We start from the raw sequence: 20,058 nt of genomic DNA, 5'->3' as shown, positions 1-20,058 counted from the left end.
ATACATTGTCCCCACTGCAGCGCAGCCCAAGCGCAGTCGCATCTTACTGCGCAGTTAGCAGAGCGCGGTCTTATGCATGTGTATGTATGTGTGCATAAAAGAAGTGCAGGATGATTCGAATATCAGCTTGGAGGGCTCAGGGAATCTACTAGTTAAGCAGTTTCGAATTGATCCTTCTTACTTGCTTCAACTAGAAACATATAAACTTTTAATAACAGAGGGAAACTTTATTTTGTAGCATATTTGAAATCATTATGTTCCCTTTATTTCTCATTTATCCTCTTCCGTACTTCTCAGCTCTCTCTCTCAAGCACCCCAAACACCTCACCTCATGTGATTGCCTTCAAACATCTTTTCTCTCCTTCATTTCCATTCGTCTTAGCTTTTCCTTTTCTTCTGTATTGAAAAGTGTTAGTTGAACTATACTTTTCTCAGCTATTCGATTCTTTTCTTTTTTTTGTTGTCATTTGAGTCCAGGTTTACTTTAACCTGTAAGCTATAAGCCCTTCAGATTTAAGTCCACTTAAACTTAAATCTCTTCTTTTTATGTGCTCTTCAAAGAACAGTGAAATTATTTCAACTTCTACCTGAGCTGTAGGTGTAAATAATGCCAAAAAGATAAACTTTTCTTTTAACTCTATCTCATTAGCCGATTCCCCTTTCATACTTTTTACACTTTTACACCTTTAAACTTTTGCTTGCTTTTTCGCAAGTTTCGCCTTTGGAAGTTACCGCTCTGCGGTTAAGTATATATACAGATTTATATATTTACGAGTGTGTTTATATGTATGTAGCCACCTCGAATAGAAACCACAACAAAAAGTTGGCCAGACTTAATGTTTAATTAAAAATTGTGTGCACTGTTTAACCCTATTTTGGGCTTTGACCTCATTAACTGACCAGCCGACTGTCGTTTGTTTTCGTCTGTCACCTCGCTACGATGCGACGCCCATCAGCCCCATCAGCTCGTTCAACCCATCAACCCCTTAGCACCTTGGTTCTGCTCACATTGATTAGTTTTTGTTTTCGGTCAACAAACTTGAGTAAATTAAAACAATGAATTTGCGTAAAAAGCGCGCAAAAACAAACAAAAAATACATCAAAATATAAAAAATAAAATAAAAATACATAAAAACAATATAAAAAGAGGAGTAAAATATGCGCGCCTGGCGCAAATTAAAAATCCATAAAAAATGCTTGCGAGGGCGGCTGCCCAATGGGCGGGCGCACAAACGCGTTACTGATGCTCGAACGGCGAGGCCATAGAGGGAGTTGCAGAAGCAGGCAGAACGCCAGGCAAATGGGACTGGGGCTGGAGCCTGACTGAGAAATGCAGTAATTGAAATACATGCGGCGAGGCTGCGTGTTTCGTTTCGCTTGTTCCGTTGAAGACGTAGAAAAAACAGCAACAGCAACAGAGCGTGCTTTCTGGCGTTCCCCTTGAGCTGGCGGGGCCAAACCACAAAAACGTACACGTGCGTGGTATTTGCGAATTTACAGGGTATTGCAGACAAGGCAGTCGGTTCGCGAATCCATATTATGAATCTAGCACTCAAAATATGGATCTATGAAATATTATTCATAGACTGAATAGAAATCGCTAATCAATTTGATATATATATATTAGATATTTAAGTGGCGATAGCTTCAATTTGATATCGGAAGGAATGCATATGCTAAAAATATATTTTTAATACGTCTATGATCGACGGATACTGCTGTACAAATTAATAATAATCTAAATATTTCGTCAGGTAAATATCTCCTTCAGTATTTCTTGCTTCAGCCAGTTTCAAAATATTGCACTTGAAGCTGAACAAGTTATTTAATTCGCGGTCGCAAAGAGAATATTATATATTTTGTTATAACAAATCGCGAACTTGTCTTTGTTGTGGGCATAGCTGAGGGCTGTTGCTCGAAAGTCCCCTCCGTTCGTTCTCTTTCTTTTCTGGCTGGCCCTTGGCTCTAGCGTTCATCCACCCTATTTGGCTTTATTTTGTCTCTGGGTCGCGTCAGCTGTTCGCGTAATTAGGGGCTTTATGAGTTATGTGGCAGGATATGAAATGAAATGCTGCAAAAGTTTAAATTGCAGAGACTCGGTAGGACTTGATTTCTGCCAGTGTGGAAGCGTGTGGCCGGACTGCGCTTGTATTTTTCATTGTTTTTTATGAAATTGCTTTGGCCTTGTCGCGGTTAATTAATTTCAAGTTTAGTTTTCGCTTTTGTTTTGTTTTTATGCTGCGTTCGCAAAGTTTTTAAAATTAATTTAATGCTTCACCAATGCCTGAGTCATACACAATGAGCCTTGAAATTGAAAAGCCACTCGCACTTTATGTCCCCTGAGATTCCTCCCTCCCCCCTCTCTCACTCTTTCTTTCTCTCTCTGTCTGTGTCGTCTCTGTGCTTCTCCCTTTCTCTCACCTGACCGCAACCCATTTTTTTTTTTTTTTTTTTCAAATAAAAGTTGCAGTCGCTTAGGCGCGACAGCAAAAACAAAAACAAAGGCAAATGGAGTCCCTTTCGACTCAAAGTTGAAGGTGCTTTTTGAGTTCCCTGCGGACAGAGCTTTACACCTGGCGAGGCGCTACATATTTTTCACACATTAGAGCGGCAGAGTTGCCAGCCCGCTGAATTGGCAGAGTTACCGAACTATTTTGCTTGTTTGCATAGCCCGTTTCCCCAGCTGGGGATACGCTTATAGGCGTCTGCTCACCTGAACAGAGCTCGGATCATAATTGTACCCTTTGGCACGCTCACCGGCAAACACACACACACACACTCTACTGAGCAAATTTGTTTGAGTTTATGCTTTAGGAAGCGTAAAAATCGCCAGCTAAAGCGATTTTTTGGCGCTTGCATTTTATGCTGCTTGCACTCTGAGCGGAGTGCAAAAAAATTTGTAATCGAATTGCTTACATGGGACAATGGCATATGATTATGCGGTGTCAATATTAAACCGTATAATGATAAGCAAAGAATTGTTATTTTTAGTTAGCAAGAGGAAAAAGGCGAAGGGAAAGTGAAATGTGCATGGGGCTGCAAGATTTCTCAATAATATCGATGAATATTTCTATATATTCTAGAATTATACATATCTTGAAGTAAATACCTAATAAATTCTCAATATTGTAAATAAAAAGCGCGGCCAGCAAACCAGTGGTCAGTCCCTTACATTATCTTTATCTTTAGAGCTACTGCTTAGGCTTAAAATATAATATATAACCATTCCATATTCAGAAAAAACTTTAAAAATGACTTAGGATAAGTCGATGACAAAACAGAGACCATATATTATTATACCATTATTTAATGTCTCTAATAATACATTATTAAATTATATTACGAAATTATGGTCTCTGTAAGAACCTGTCTCTGTTTATATTGTATAACAGGCCTGCTAATTAATTTTCTTAAATCTTTACTTCAGATTAGTAGGAGATCTGGGAAAATATTACTCAATACTTTATCAAGAGATTATAGCACGTTGCAAAATTTCATAATGACTCATTGGAGGCTATCCCTTTTCCCATAATACTGATATCACAACATTGCTCAAAATTAAAATTATACAAAGCAGAGCAATCAAGCAGAACCTAGAACATGGGACTGCTCTTAACTTAATACGCACACGCGCATACAATATATATAGACAAGTATACTTAAAATGTGCTTTCAGATAATGCCGCAACCGTGTATGACTGGCAAAAATATCACAGTCAAGCTTTTCAAATTCGCAGAATACACTATAACAATACTAACATAACAGAATGTTTATACATTGAATGTGAATGCTTGAAGAAATCTCCATTATCATCTAAGTCACAAACAAAACTGATCTATGTCTTATAATCGTAATCATTCAGGAGAGAGTTAATAATATTCTTGGTAAATAGTTAAATACATAGAACTTTGATTGTATCCGAATACCTCCCTCTAATCTACCAGCATTTGAACTGTCAAGTGTCAAAACAATCAAAATATAGAGAATATACTTGGGGAATAAATCTTGAATCAAGTATTAAGGCTTAGGACTCTTTTGAATAAATAATTTATTTACCTAAACAGATGAGAAGCCATATATTTATAAAACTTTTTCATGTATAGCATTTTAAAGCTAATATATATGCAATAATAATCGCCGAATGCTTATTTGGGAAACGATTTGAATGAGCAATTTATCAGAATTCTATCGACCTGCCTCATTGCATAGATGCCTCTGCTAATTGTTAGCTTTATCTCTATATGCCAAAGCTGATATACCAAATAAATGCCAGCAAATAATCCCGTGCTGAGATGTTTAGCAAATACACACACACATACACAGATAGACAGACAAATACCAACGCAATGCCACATACGCTAATCAACAAACATTTTCCACATTTATACATCAATGCGGGTTGAATTCGAGTGAAATGCACTTTGAAATATTTATGTGCAAATTTCGATGCTAGAATTTCGTTTTCCTGTTGGTTTTCATATTTGTTTTTTTTTTTCGCTTCATATATTTGAAAGTCACTCGAAGCTGGCCTTTCCCAGCAAGGGGTTAGCACTTGACGGCACTAACATGCCGATAAATACTCGCACACACACTCCTACACACTCTCACACACACACAAGCCACATGCAAATACTCGTATTGCCATGCGTTGAGCGTCGAGCGTCAAAAGTCATTTGGCCAAATAACGCTGCATACTTTTGTGCGCGCGATTCAAGTGCGGTTATTGCCGCGCTCTTAGCGCACTCTGCAGTCAGCGAGGGTGTCGGGCTGTGGGCATAGCGTGCTCATACCATAGGGCCTTTGTTAGCCTCAAGCGCCCAAACAACAAGTACTCCGTAATTACAACAGTCGCCAAACGCCACCACAAGCAGCTGTTGGAACAAGAAATGAAGAAGAAAAAGCTGGCAAGGTCAGGCAATTAGAAAAATTTACTCTGTGTTTGAGAAAATAAACATAGAGGTGTTCTTTGAAGGTTTGCAGAGGAGATCTTAGATACAATTATTGTGTGCCTTGAAGAATTTCGGAATTGCCCTTATACATTGTTTTTGTATAATTGGATATTAGAATCTAATTAAAATCTAATTGGGATTTTTAAAGAAAGCAAATATTATTAAAATATTACCTTAATAAACTCTGTTGAATGGGAACTGAGACATATACTGCAGTCTGATGAGTGAACTCTAAGCGATCTATACTTAAATTAATTGTATGATCTTCTACAGTTTATGCTGAACACATAGCTTAGAATAATGCATTCTTACGAAATTTTTTCATAAAAGGAACACGTTTCAATCAAATGAACATTTTTATCCTGAACCCATTGAAAATTGGATATCAGGATACTGGCTTTGTTCAATGTATGTAATAGGCAGCAGGTGTGGCAGACACCATAAACTATATATATTCATGATCAGGTCGACTAACTGAGTCGAATTAGCCCTGTCTGTCTGACTGCCTGTCCTTTTCTTAGGCCCAAAATCGAAAACTATCGATTTATAACGTTATCGAAATTTAATGAAAAAATTATACTTGCCACATCCTTAAAGCTGGAGACTCAAAATTTTATATATAGGCTCGTGTATATTTTATATTTTTGTTATAGCATAAGGCTCGAAGAAACTTGGATCAGTTGCTTATTTCTATTGCTACTTCAAAACTTCCACGCCTACTGTGCCGCCTCTTGAGATGGAATTACACAGTCACGCCCCTTAATTAAACTGTTGACCGAAAGAGCAAAAATTTAACACATGAATTTCATATAACGATATCAGATATCATCTGCAGCTGTAATCTATTTGGGCAGCTGCTGCGGCTGCTGTTGTTGTTGCAGTTGAGTATCATATACGACTACAAATACACAAGTTAATTTCATGTTGGCGCAAAGGAAATGGCACTGCAAACAAAGCAAGAGACAATGGCCGAGCAACGGGCAGGACGCAGCCGAAGGGCCCAGACAGAAATTAAATTGAAATTGTGCTACGTGCAACAGCATCAGCCGTGCAGCAGGCTAAAAGGGAAATAAAGCACAAGCCATTGCCATACAAAAAAGAAAAATAAATAAAAAGGAAAACAGAAAAGCTATGCAACAACAAGTGGCCAGGCAGGCAGGCAGGCAGGCTGCCAGGACATACGGCGACACGAGGACAACACTAACGACAACGGCAACGGGAACGGCAACGGAAGCAGCCGGTTGCAACCGGCAGCTCAACTGTGTTATTATACAAATGCAGGCAGGCCTCTTATAAGTTGAAAATTGTCTCAGATTTAGCAAGAGGTAAAAACGTGAATGAACAAAAAACCAGCTGCAGCTGCATGACAACTTTTTAATGCCCTTGTCTGGCAAGGACGAAATGAAAAAGAGTTTAACTAGAGCTTAGCCAAATGATTGAGTTGCCGCTGGATACAGTTGATGTTAACGAATTTGACATAACAAGCAGCCTTCTAGAAGCAGCTTCTTATAGGGGCTAAAAGTGAATGTAGATATGCTGAATGGACTCAACTGGGTACATGTATTTCAGCTAAACTTCTTCCAATAGTTGTTCTACAGTTCTGAGTATATTTGATTACTTGTTGAAGTTTTAAGATACCAATATAAATACAGGAGAATCCGGTTGTAAATAGGGACCGTCGTTATACCCGGAAAACGCTCTAACCGTACAACTTTTCTCATATAACGACGCTATAAGCGAAGTCGTACGTACGTATCTCCTCTATAGAATATCTAGGCTATATACTTTTTCTATGCAAAAATTTTCGCATAGATCCAGATGTTGAGATGTGTATGAAAGAATATAAATTGATGCACAAGATATGGGGAGTCATACATCTTTCAAAACTACGCCGTACAGACTCAAGGCTGCCATTTGTAGTTGTTAAGAAATCTACTCGAACTAAGTGAAAAACCTTGTAAGGTTGCCCGATGAGTCCGTCGATTATGGACAACCATGTAAGGTCCTGTATATATTAGCATAACATAAAATTCAAAATTACAACTAACTAAGCTTTTATGATGCTAAGACATAACAAATTAGGATGAAATATAAAATAAAATATATTTGGCAAAGACTGTTTCATATTTGTAACTCATTGCAAATGGTATAGCTACTTAAGAATGTTAGAAAAAAAATTAATCAATATTATTAATTTCAATGACCAATAATAATAAATCAAATAACTTTTCTTTTTATGGTTTTTTAATATATTGTATTGTAAATAAAATAACTAAATGCTCAATAAAAAATATGTATTAACATTTATTTATTATGTCTAGAATCAATCGGTTCCTTTTTCTGTAACAATAACACACAATAAACAAAATAATTAGTTATTGTGCATCATATCATTAATCGTGATATGAAGAAGATGAAAATAACTTTAAATTACTCTCATAATTTTACAGATCTTATTAAATTGTGACTGGAACAGCTAATGCATTACTGTCTATACTTGAAGCAGGAAATTAATATATTAATAATCCTGATTGCACTTTAAAGACAACCCCTTTTAGTAACTTTGAACTGAATTTTTTATACAATTCGGTTTCAATAAGCAAATATTTGATGTGATGGGTAAAGCATTAGCTTTGCTTTGGCCTAGCGTGATTTCCCCAGCGAGCTGGTGCGAGCGGGCAGGCCTAATCACATAGCCATTATACACTGTGGCATTCGGCCATAAAACAGCAGATGCTGGATCTCTTAAAGCATCATGCAAACAAAAGGAGCTGCGAGGCGGGGCTGAGACTGAGACTGAAGCCAGCCACAGCAAAGGAAGCGCTCAACATTATTTAGGTTTAATCAGCAAAGCAGATTTGCATGGGACAGTTGCCTGTGCAGCAATGAAATAAACCAGCTGGAATTGAAAGATAGACCCCGAGACAGTGCCAGACATGGAGAAATGGCTAGCTAAACACACAAACACACACACACACACACACACACACACGCTTACTGCTAGTGAAACATCAAACAAATGGCAATCCCCACTAACTCTTGCTGCAGCTGGGTTTAGTTTGGAGCGGTTCGGTTTCGGTTCGCTTGGTTGGCCCGGGCGCACAAAGGCAAAAACTATTATAAACTGTTGACAACTGGGGAAATGAACTTTTCAGCCAAAATGACAAACGTCCGACAGCCCGACAGCCCGACAGCCTGACAGACTGACTGACTGGCCCACCAGCTGACCAGCACGCTATTCTGCATTTAAATTAGATGATGCCCTTTTTAAAAACGGAAATACGAGCGTTCGAGAAATGCGTAAACGTAAATAACGGCGATTCCTCGCACAAAGGTGTTAATTAATAAATATTCGTGAGGAATCAAGAATGTATGATGTATCAGAATGTATATTAAAGAAAAATATAATAAAATAAATAGAATTAAAATTAAATTAAATTCTTAAATAGCATGGTTGAAATGACAATTTGTAAAGAATTTTGTCTTTCTAATTTTAAAATAACCTAAATAGATTTATGTTACAGCAGCATCATATATCACGCCTCAACTTACCAAAATTTACCAAAAAATATGTATATATTCTTTTATAACCGCCAAGGCAATTCTATCTTCTAAGAAATTTGGTCGAAATAAAATTCGATAGCTTTTTTAATACCGAAATAGCATCAATAATTGAAAGATTGAATTATATTCAATCGATCAGCTTGCCAATTCAATTTATTTTGCGCAAAAAAAAAAAAAAAAAAGAAAAAAGAAAATGAATTTTGCTTTGAATGTGCCAATAAAATATTTACTGAGTTAAATAACAATAGAAATCAATAAAAAATGTTCTATAAAAGTGTCTCAGAAAAGATGCTTTGACGTCTGACTTGGCTAGTAAATTATTGAATATTGATTTACTTAAATTAAAATGAGTTTTCTTGCCTTTCGCTATAACAACTCATTTCGCTTTAATATTTTTCTTGCTTTATGGAAGCGAACAAATTTTTCGTAGATGAATGATAGAGAATCAGATGGAAAGCGCTTTAAAGTAGAATCAGATGGAAAGCGCTTTAAAGTAGCCCTCTTTATTTAATGATGAACAAATTAAAATTTTCAGCGTAAAATCGATGCTGAGCATTCAATGAGAAGCAATTATTTTTCACAGTGAAGCAAAATTGCTCACAACGAACAACGAGCAGCAGGGCAAAAAATAGCATTTTCTACAAATGACTCGCATTTTTGGGTATTTTTTGCTTCCCCTGGAATAAAAAGCAAATTAAGCAACATTCGTTTGGTGGCAGCGCAAGGGCGACAAAAAAATTACAACGTGTCGAAACACGTTTCCCCTGCGAATCCATTACGATAAATTGCAACAAATTTTTGCTCAACTTTTGTATGTGTACAGTGTGTGGCGTGTGGTGTGTGGTGTGTGGCGTGTCTAAAAAAGAACTCTTGCAACATTTGAAAAACGCCTTAAATGCGAATCATTCGCAGGAGTTGCAAAAAAACAAAAATAAAAAAATATCGTACTACAGCCATCAAACCAATCTCCTGTTTTTCTTCCAATCTTTCTTTTATTCCTGTTTTTTGTGCATCTAACGAAAATTGCTTTCGGTGATTTTTATTGGATTTTCGCATGGACCTAATACAAAATTCATAACAGTCAAAAAATATCAACTGCAATTGCAACTGCCAGCTGCCTACTGCAATGAGCGACGGCGCGTCGCAGTTGCCAGTTGCTTTATCGCCTTTTAAAATGTATTTTCAGCCCGTTTTTGATTGGTGGGCGACGCTCGCTCGACAAGCCCTTCTCCATGCTATAACAACTCAACACTAAAATTGATGTCAGGAAATCTCTCACATTAAAAAAAAAAAAATTAATCTTCATGATGTTTTAGAGATAGCTGGGAGAAAAATATCTGCTATTCATTTCATTTCCGAAACGAGTCAGACGAGACCTTTAATATTCGTTAGAACTTTATCTGCATTAGTTGATCTCATAACCTAACCTGAATGTATTGTGTTCGTTTTGCATAGCCTCAAAAAATATACTATTATTATATTAATTTCTCTTCGAGATCGATCAACTACGAGATCCCCTAAGCCCTACAAAGAACCACTATACCAAAATTTCCCCACTTCTTTGCATTTGAATTTCAATTTAAGGTATACTGTAGGTAGATCTATAAGTGGAATAATTCAAAAGAATGAGAAGTCACGCCAATTTAACTTTATTGGTATTGTATATCTGTCTGCTTCCATCTGGGAACATATAACAGCTCATTTATATACCCTGAGCCCATTGAAAATGGGAAATCATTTATATATGTAGGAATAAGTATGCGATGTAAATATATAGTAAAAGATGGTAATCATAATTATCCTTCAATTCGATTCGCCCCTTGCCTATTTAAATATATCTTCCTCATTTTTTAAAGTCACTCGATTCGGTTCACATATCTATGTATCTATAACATCTGCCTTAACATATGTACATATATTCACACATTAGTTCTCCCATTAGATATCCCAAGTTTCTTATGCTAATGTTGTTTCCTTTGAGCATATTCTATCCAATCTTCATAATTTTCTAGAGTATTCAAAGTGCGCTCTATTGGAATTTGTTTTTATGATTTCCACTTGGAAGTTGACTGCACTGAAAATTGTGTGCAAATTAAATTTGTGCATTTCGCTAACTTAGCAGAGTCCAAATTTTTATTTGGGAATGTGCGCTCATCTTTTTTTTTTTTTTTTGTGGATAGGATATTTGTTGTACTTACCCAGCGAAAGTGTTGAGTGACGTGCGTTGAGTTGCTGCAGTTGCAGTTGTTGTTGGATTGCTTTTGTTGTCTCGCTATTAACTTGCCTCAGTGGTTGTCGTTGTTGTTGCTTTGTTGGCTGCAGCTGGAAGCGGGCGATGGCCTTTTCGTTTTGGCAATGGAACAAACACAACAAATATGTTGATGAATGTTCCATAATTAATTGAGAAATTATTTCAAAAATATTTTTATGGCTATTTTTTGTTTATGGTTTGTTTTATTTTTTCAGCTCTTTTCGTTTTGTTTGGTTTTCATTGATTTTAAACTCGGTTTAAGTGGTGAATTTAATGACGTGCGTTTAGGATTTATTTAATTATTATTACCATTTGTTGTTGCATTTATTGTGTGTGCTTTTGTTGTTGTTGTAGTTGTTGCGGATGTTGCTGAATGATTAAATGGCAGTTGCAATTGATGATTGGCTGGTAGCTTGGCTGATTGACTGAATCGAATTTGAATTGGTATTTTCGATATTTTTGATCTGGGTTGAAATTGCGTTTGCATTTTTGTTATTAATTAGCAAAGTTTAGTTTAGTTTAGTTTGAGTTTGAGTTTAATTGAGTGTTATTTAGATGCAAAGAGATACAGAGAAAAGATACAAAGATACAGATGCAATTTAAGCTGGCAATTTGTATTTAACATATTTGACTAATTTTATTTCTATTTATTGTTTTTTAACTACATTTTTCTTTATAATTATGAACACTTTCGTTATTGTTGGGTTTTCTATGAGGTTTATCAATTTTATTTTGTATATATGCTTGTTCTTATTGGTTTAAATTTTATTTAAATATTTGCATTACGCATTTATATGTGGTGTACGATTCGCCTTTTTTATTATTTAAAAAAAAACCTTATTTAAATTAAATGCGTAATTGCATTTTTGCTGTGCGGTATTAAAAAAGAAGATATAAGAAGAGATTAAAAGAGAAATTCGCATGAGTATTTACGTTTGTTTCATTTTCTTTTATATACTACAATGTTGGCAAAATTAGCAATTGTGAAACATGCAAATGAAAGCGAATTAATGAATGCTTAATGTAGGGCAGTTTTGTAAATAGAATACCATAACATTAACATATTGACATTTGACTTTAATTGATTTTTGATTTTCATATCCATTTATAAAACATTTCAATATTTATAAAAAATTAAATTGAAAACAAATTTGAAAATTACTAAATTTACATTTCTGCATTATCAAGTAATTTATTACAAATATATATATGAATATATGTAAATGTATTTATATTAGCTAAAAAGTATGCTTCGATTTTTCAGCACGCTCTTTAGCAGCTGTTACCTAACACAGCCACTAAATGTTGCCTAATTAATGTTAATTTAAGAATACCCTAATGGGGGTTTTTATTTACGATTTCCCCCTCTTACGAATGTTACTTTCGTAAAATCAATTTTGCAGTGTATATATGATTATGTTTAAGTAGACATGGACTAACGTGTGCTAGTTTTAAATGAATCCGATCAGAGAATCGGAATCAGTACTCGTTGAAAAGAGCAAAACGTACTTCAAATTTCTATCATTGACAACATAAAGCGAAATCTCGTGCAATGCTGTAACAAGTCAACTATATATTCCTTCTCTTCATTATGCCCTGAACCTAATGAAAATGAAAAATCAAGGTATAATGGTTTTATTGAAATGTATGTAACAGGCAAAAGGAGGCGTGGCAGACCCCACAAAGTATATATATTCTTGATCAGTCGATTTGGCCCTGTCCGTATGTCTGTCTGTCCGTCCGTATTTATGAACCTCTAACCTCTAAATACCGATAACTACTCCCGATATTTTATTGTCGATTAAAAACCTTATCGAAAGCTAGTTATTTAATTAAATCTCTTACACCTCTAGAGCTAGGACTTCCAAATTTTAAATGTAGACTTATATGTATTTTATACAATTTCGGTTTTTGTTCAGTCTCGACTAGAGTCTCGACTAGAGCTTTCTTACTTGTTTTTAAGGTGAATTTATTTAGTATTATGAGCAAGTACTGCAATTATCATCGCCACAATCACACTGTCAATCTTTTCATATAATTCAAATCAACTACAAAGCCTCATAAGTAAATCATTTGGCTATAATTCCAATAGATGGCCATATATAATATTTGCAGTGAATGGGTTGTCCAGCCATACTGGAGCTGCGTTTAAAGGAATAGTCTTTTTCCTTCTTAAACTGCTTTCCATATTGATTTATAAAAAAGAAGAACCCCGCACCATTAAGTTTTTCTCCTTCGAGCTGTAACAGCTCGCAATTAAATGCCTTCGGATAAGCCATCCCATTTATCTGCAAGTGCTGCCAGCGATGTAATTTGATCATATTTGTTTCCTCAACATAATAGCTGTGGCAATTGGTTCCACTGCCAATTTGCTGATGAACAAAAGAGCTGACCACTAATTAAGCTGTTGTTGTTGTTGTTATTGCTGTAGTTGTTGCTCAACACTACACGCAATTTGCAGCATTATTGCGCACTGTCCGCCGTCAACCATTTTGTAAAGCCGTGCAAATAAACATCTTCAGTAGCCACCCTGTTGCATTGTCCCTGGGCATTACAGCACAAAAGCCAATTGAAATTGAAGTGCAGGTCCTCGTAGGTTGTGAAAGGGCTATTATTAGTCGGAGGCGTACGTAAGCGCAGCGAGGGTGGGCATTTTCAGCTATTTCTAATTAAATACCCAAGCAGAGAAAGACTTTAATTTACTTAGCCCCACAGTTATGCCCAATCATATTTGTGAAAGTATCTGGAAAGCATTCGCAGCACAAAACTGTCACAGCCCATAAAATCCAATTCAATACAAAGCAAAAGAATAGTAAAAAACAGCATGGGAAGCGATTCGCCTTGTCACGCCCCGGCTCGTGCCCCCATCACGTGCCACGATTTACTGACAAAGTTTCGAGGGTCGACACTCAAAAACTGTAACGAAAGCAACTAAACATTAGTTTAATGCGACTGCTCCCTGTCCTCTGGTAGCTCGATTAGATAACTATGAGTGCTACGAGTGCTCGTCTATTTGGATAGCTGAGCGCAAAGTTGAACAAAAGTCACTTTAAGCAGCAGCCATTGAAATTTCCGTTATGAGAACGAGCCATGAACCACACACAAAAAAAAAGGAAAAGAGCAAAAAAAAAAAAGTAAACAAGAAAAGTATTATAATAAAAGGATAACAAAAACTGATGACAGTGGCAGAGAGCTAAGTGAACGGCCAGCCAAATACCCTGCATAAAGAGGCCCTATAGAACGTTCAATTGGTTTATTTCGATATGATAACCCGATATTTATCGATATTTAATATAATGGATAATATTCTACATATGCCCTGCAGATCTATTATATCTTTCATTTGCACACTTAATCGAAAATCTTTTCTCTATTATTTTCTTCATTTATATTTATATTTGTAAATTAATTATATATAAAACAAAAATATTGAAAATAAACTGTTGTTAAATTTTGTCTCGAAAAACCTTACGTATTTTACTTGCTTCTTAACAAGTTCTACTTTCGCCTTCATTTTACCTGGGTCCTCTATTCATTTCTCATTCTACTCTAATCAATATGGATGAATCCAGTTTATTTTGAAATAATTGATAAGCTGTGTCGGAGTCAACTGCTTAGAAAGCCTTTCGCTGTAAGAACAGTTGTGCAACAGTTATTTGACAGCTCGACATTATGGATTAATGTTGAATGAAGTCAAGGAACGTGGGGTCCGCCAGTGTTGCAGAATGCTCTGCGAATCAGAAATCCGGCCAAGTGGCCAACCGAGCGCCGTGGCTCTAATGTTATCTACTTCCTCAGCGCGCCAATTTAATATACCCTCTAAATACCCTTTGGGGCACACAGAAATGTCAAAAGCAAAAGAGTTGAGCCACTATCAAAAAATGAAAGCTGAACGAAATATGGGCAGCAAGGCAACAATACAAAGAGACAGAGAGGGCGAGAGAGAGTGGGGAGCCGAGAAAGGAAATCACTCGGCTGGTTGGTCATTGCTGTGTTTGGTGTTGCTAAAGAGCGTTGTTATTTATGACAATTTCATTGTCTTGTCTGCTCGCTGCCGTTTTTACTTCCGCCTTTGGTTTGTGCTTATGCTACGACCGACGGAGCACACGAGCACGAATAGGAGAACAGAGGAAGAGAGCAGAACATAGGATAGCATCACCTTTGCCTTTGCCTTTGCTTTTGCCTTTGCCTTTGCTTTTTCTAGCATACTTTTATGCGCGCGGCGTTATCAAACGTTTCCGCGCTGTTACGCACAGTGCAGTGTTACCCTATAAGAGAAGGGCAGGGGGTATACGTTGATAGTTTCAAGTTTAGAGCTGTTAGACATATAAGAAGTTGATTTCCCGGTTTGGCTTCCTTCTACATTCAATTTGATGGCAGCTCCGCATATTTACCTTGCACTACTTTATTATAGTATTCAAGTTTGTTTGCAACTATTTCTGATTTAACGGATAAAACCTTCAACCTTAGAGATTTTGCTGACTTGCCTGTAGGCATACAAATATGTAACTTGTTTTGTATGCTAGAAAAAACTTGTAGCTTGATATAATATTCATATACAAACTTCCACTTTTAATGTAATAGTTTTACATAATTTTAACTTTGATGAATGCGGAAATTCGTCTAACAAATATTTATTTCCTATAAAAATTGCTAAACTTTTAAGGGACTAGATTGACATGCCTAAAGGTTAGGCAAATTTTATTTGAAAAGAAATTTTAGATATTTGCTCTGTTAGATTCCTCAAGAACCTAACAATTTAAAAATAAATAAAGTATAAAATAAAGTATAAATTTTATTTTATTTTTAATTATTATTTTTTTTTAATTCTTTTTTTTATTTATTTCTTTATTGTATTACATTTTTTTTTTTTTTTTAAACTTAATAGCTTTCTTAGATAAATATTTGCGAGCCCCTTTGTTTGTTTTTTTTTTTTTTTTTTGTAATTATATTGGAAACGCACTAATTATAGTACTAAACAGGCTTTTACTTTTATTTTGACAAGTAGTAAGTCTTATGGCAATTGTACTGTCTCATCAGCACAGCTGCAAGTATAGCAAACCAAATCTCGGGATATTGAGGACTTTACAGCAATATTTGCTCATATTTTCACACAACAATAGCAAAATAAGCCCATAAACCACTATACACAATTAAATAAATAGAAATAAAATAAATAAATAAAGTAATAAATTCACTATTTATTTGTATTTGAATAAATTAGGCAGTATAAATAATATTTATAAAAGCAATTAATACTCGACTTGTTTAATATTTATATATGTATGTACATAGATATTGTTGATATTCCACAATATTGCTTCTAATGCCTGTTTTGTCTCTCTTTTATTAAAAGATTATAAAAGGCCTTGCTTAGAGAGTGACTGCCAGGCAACTGTCTCTAGGCTTCCCTCATGTTATCATTTCTGTGTATAATTTTTGTTTCTTCACGCACTCTGATTTGTACAGCTTTTTAAGCAACTCTATCTGTGTGCGTCTCTCAATGTATGTGTGTGTATGCGAGTGTGTGTGTGAGTACTGTCTCTCTTATCAGTTCAGAGAACTCAGCGTTCATTGATGGAAAATTTGAGTGCAAGTGTGTTTTGGCGAGAGGCTGAGTTTTATTTTAATTCGCAGCTTGAGTTTGAGTGAAAAAATTCTGGAAGTGGCTCAGGCTCTCACAGCTCGAGAGTAGCCGAGCTGTGTTTACACTTGGAAGTGACGAGGACGAGGACGAGGACAACGAGCGCCGAGACTGCCAATTGTTGCAAACGGCAGCCGCCAGTCGGGATAACAACCAACCAGCCAGGCAGCCAGGCAGCCAGGCAGCCAAGCAGTCAGCCAGGCGAGTCCTGTGTACCTTGTCTTCGTTTTTGCAGTTGTCGAAGAGTCCTTTTTGCTACGCATACAAAAAGTCGATGTTGTATATATATATATATATTTATGTATAAGCAATTTGAGCAGCAGTTTGCTTAGCACTTGTTTGGGCTAGTAGTTGATATTTTTCGGGCGAGTCTTAGGAATTCTATTTAATTAACCCTTGGCTGGCAATCGTCATAAATCTGCGCACGCCAGCAAAAATGGTCCTTTAAGTGTTTTATGGCTGGCGCATGTTGGCGAAAGATGAGCGAACGTTGTTGTTGTTGTTGTTGTTGTTGTTGCTGTTATGTGCTCCAATTCACACATATATACACACACACATACACACACAGAGGCACATACTTGCTCTCTCTGATGGGCACTCGACAGCAACAACAATAGATTTGCAACTTGTTTGCTTTGCAGCTGCTGCTGCTGACTCCTTCGGTCCTGCCTCGTTGTCCTTATTTATTATTTCTTTTTTCTGATTAGGATAGGCTTTTGATCTATGATGAAAATCAGTTAACCAAGCGTGCAACACTTTGCGGCATGCAACAGCCACAGCAACAATAAGAGCAAGAGCAGCGCCCTAATCAAACATAATGAGCAATTAAAAACTTTTGCAACACAATTTCAATCGTGCCACCTAAAGTCCGCACTGGCGTGCCACACTGCGTGGCCATTAAAAAATAAAAGCAACAAAAACAACAACAATAGAAACAACATAAACATAACTGAGTTCGTGTCGCTGGGACACGGAGTCGAGCCCCAGCTGTGGCAACAATGATGGATGCGAGCTGGGGCTGTCTAAGCTGCACGTTGCCTGCCACATGTTGCAGCAACTGCAACGACTCTTGCTTGCCACAAATTTCGATTTTATACTCAGCGTTTAATGCACTCGAGGACTTGCCGAAAAGGCAGCCCCAAGTAGAAAATAATCCTACGGAACGAGTAAATTCATTATTTTTGTTTTGAAAATTGATTATGAGAAACAAAATATTTAAAAATATATATTTTAGAAAATGTTTAATGTTTAATATTATAAGAAATATTATAAGTTTGTTACTAACTACATAACAATCGTATAATTCATAAAGTAGTTGAAATGGAATAAAACTTGATTCCAGTATTTTAAATTTAAAACAAAATTATTATAAAGCATAACTAAATATTATATGTTATGTTGTCATATATGTATAGTTGATCTGGCAATTCTTTGCCTAATACTTAGTGGCAACGCTATTGTGTACTGAGCAGTGTTGCCAGATTAGCTATTTAATAGCATTTTTAGCTATTTTTGAACCCTAAATGCTATGAAAATTTTGAAAATGCTATTAGCTATAAATTTAGCTATTTCACAAACGAATATTTTGAATTTGATTTTAGTATTTAAAGCAAAAAACATTTTTCGATTAAGTCCCAAATTGTACGTAATGATCTGCGCGATACTACCACCACGACTTTATCGTACTTATAACATCAGTTGTGAATTTACACCATCGCTAATTCTTCTTGGCGCGCTTCTTGGCATTAAGTGTATGTGATGGATAAAAAATATAAGCAGAAATTTCGTGATTCCTGGAAAACAATCACCGAACTTAAGAATTGGATTAAGGAGGATGAGTCGGACAACAGGCGGACTTATTGTATATACTGCAAATGCAGTGTTTTTGCCAAATTGCACGATATTAAAATGCATGCCGCGACAAAAAAAAACATAAAACTGCGATTGGCGTCTTTGGGCAAAAAATTTAAACATTTTCCATGATTTCATTTAAACATGATTCCAGTTAATCAAAAATATAATTCTGATGATGATTTGGATGTGGACCAAATTGTAACATTATTAAATAACATTTAAAAATAAAATTTAAAGTAAATGCATAATGCATAAAGGTTTCAGCTATTTTGTAAGCTATTTTCAAATTTGTTTAGCTATTTTCAGCTATTTTTTAGAGACGATTTTGCTATTTTTATGTCTCAAAACCTGGCAACACTGGTACTGAGCTACAAAGAATACATATACATATGATAATTGGTCTCTGTTAACTTAGTCTCACTGTAAAAATCAAACGTTGAGGCTCTCTGTTCTCCACTCGCATATTATTATAAATTTACTAAGTTTATTATGTATATATTTTCAATATATTTAAATTGATTTTATTTTCTATTAATATAATTATTATTTATATAATATGCAATATATATCATCTGTGTTTACTAATTATAAGACCATTAAGAGATAATAACTACATATTTTTATTTCAAGAACTGCAAAAGAGAAAATTAGAAGTGGATGCCTTAAAGTGCCACAACCGTTACACTTTACTTATGTGACTCAACCTATTTTTTAATGAAAAGTAGCCAACTTTGATCCAACAACCAAAACCTACGCACCTCTTGAGATTTTAATGCAAGGGTAACTAGGATGAATCTAAGTAGCCGAATGGTATATATGTGTGTGTTTGCGATCAAATGTGAAATCTAACAAAAGTCTGTCCCCACGAACACACACATGCTCCTATCTGCTTTTCGACGCCTGTCCCTGCCTCTACTACATATTTGTGGGAAACCGAAAGTTGTAAATCTTCCAACTTACGTTTAGTGCAACAAAGTCGCGTTTCATATGATGGACATAAACGAGTAAGCAGAAAACTTGAGCAGCGATGGGCGGAAGTTGGGGCAGGGTGGGAACCGTTAGAGAAAGTACACAAAGCAGCAGAAAAGGTTAAAGTTAGGGCTGCCACCCAGAGAAAGCACCGAGCTCAACAAGAAATTCGGAAGAAAGAAAAAAATATGCAAGAAAATAAAAGAAAATTCGATGCCGGCGACGTGCTGCAAAATCAAATAGAAAAGCAAAAACGCAGACGCAAGAGCGAATGAGCAATAAAAGTGCGTGAAGACAAAATAGAAAATGCCGAGAAACGGAGCTGGGCAAAGGGAGCCAACAGTCGACAGTCAGGACGAAAGGACGAGCCAGCAATACGATGACGAGGTCGAAATTAATACGAGAAATCACATTAAAACTTCCATTCGAGAGCTCGTGAAAACTGAGTGAGAGTTGGAAAAGGGGGCTGCTGCGGGGGTTGTTGAAGCTTTTTCGGCTGGGTTAAAGACGAAACATATTGTGCGTAGACGCACGAGGAAGAGACAGCAGAAGCAGAAGCAGAAAAAAAACAACAACAACAAAAAATTGAACGAGCACAGAGAAACGCGCGCGCTTCGAGTCAGACGCACAGACAACGTGTTTATGTTTAAGTGTTTGGGGTATACACAGAATGCGAGGGCGGAACACGCACACACACATGCATATATATGTTATATATATACACACATATATAAAGTGGAGCAATTTAGACGGCTTGATGTGTATTGGTGTGCTTTCTTTCTGTGCCTTCAATTTGTGTTTTAGCATTTAGGTGTGTTAGATACAC

The 20,058-nt window shown here is 36.1% G+C and overlaps 1 protein-coding gene across 5 annotated transcripts in view; it reads right to left on the bottom strand.

Annotated features, from left to right (window-relative positions):
• Positions 1–20,058, bottom strand: part of nAChRalpha6 (nicotinic acetylcholine receptor alpha6) — a 133,080-nt gene that overhangs the window by 108,287 nt on the left and 4,735 nt on the right. For all 5 annotated transcript variants that reach the window (XM_089465727.1, XM_089465726.1, XM_089465725.1 and 2 more), the window contains exon 2: positions 10,713–11,634. The gene's annotated coding sequence lies outside the window, so the exon portion shown is untranslated. The remainder of the gene's footprint in view (positions 1–10,712; positions 11,635–20,058) is intronic.

The sequence above is a fragment of the Drosophila arizonae genome, chromosome 3 (assembly GCF_054131065.1).
Source record: "Drosophila arizonae isolate 15081-1271.41 chromosome 3, UAZ_ARI_1.0, whole genome shotgun sequence".
Classification (NCBI taxonomy): domain Eukaryota; kingdom Metazoa; phylum Arthropoda; class Insecta; order Diptera; family Drosophilidae; genus Drosophila; species Drosophila arizonae.
The sequence above is the reverse complement of the archived record's forward strand: the minus strand, read 5'-3'. Positions and strand labels throughout refer to the sequence as shown.